Below are 932 nucleotides of genomic sequence, written 5' to 3'. Positions count from 1 at the left end.
CATGTAACTTTCTCTAAAATTGCAATGTAAGCTACAGATCTATATCCAAAATAATGGAGATTGGCACTCCGTGTAACCTAAAAATCTCAAAAACATATAATTCAACTAATTTGTCAAGTAAGAAATCTGTACGTACCGAAATAAAATATGTGAACTTCATCAAACAATATACGATAACCTAGATGGTATCTTTCTTTCTCGATGTCAAGGGTAAACCCAATACGAAATCCATAGTAACTCTATCCAATTTCCACTCTGGTATTATCACTAGCTATAACAGTCCTAAAGGTACCTGATGTTTAGCTTAACTTCCTGACATACCAAACATCTTGTTACAAAATCAGATATCTTATGTTTCATTCCTGGCCACCAATACATCTGTCTCAAATCAGTTTACATTTTATTGCTTCCTGGATGAACAGACAAGCTACCATTATGAGCTTGCTTCATGTAAGATTCTCTATAAACAATCATTGGGCCCTATCTGAAATTCTGAATCAGTAGTCGACTCACACTGTACCCTTTTAGCTAACAACTCACTATCACATTTCTGAGCGTCGCAGATCTATTGTAAAGACATCGGTTTAGCTTTTAACTCAGCTAAGATAGAGCCATCATCAGATAACATCAGTCGTGTATTCATCACTCGTAGAGCAAATAAAGATTTTCTACTCAAAGCGTTAGTAGCTATATTTGCTTTTCCTGGATGATAATCAATGATCAACTCATAATCTTTTAACAACTCAAACCATCTGTGCTGCCTCAAATTCAGATCTTTCTGCGACATTAAATACTTTAAGCTCTTGTGATCGGTAAATATGTGACATTTTTCACCGAACAAATGGTGTCACCAAATATTAAGTGCAAATACAATAGTTACTAACTTTAAGTCATGTGTCGAATAGTTTTTTTTTTCGTGTGGCTTTAACTGT

The sequence above is a fragment of the Gossypium hirsutum genome, chromosome A07 (assembly GCF_007990345.1).
Source record: "Gossypium hirsutum isolate 1008001.06 chromosome A07, Gossypium_hirsutum_v2.1, whole genome shotgun sequence".
NCBI lineage: Eukaryota > Viridiplantae > Streptophyta > Magnoliopsida > Malvales > Malvaceae > Gossypium > Gossypium hirsutum.
Note: the sequence above shows the minus strand (reverse complement) of the source record.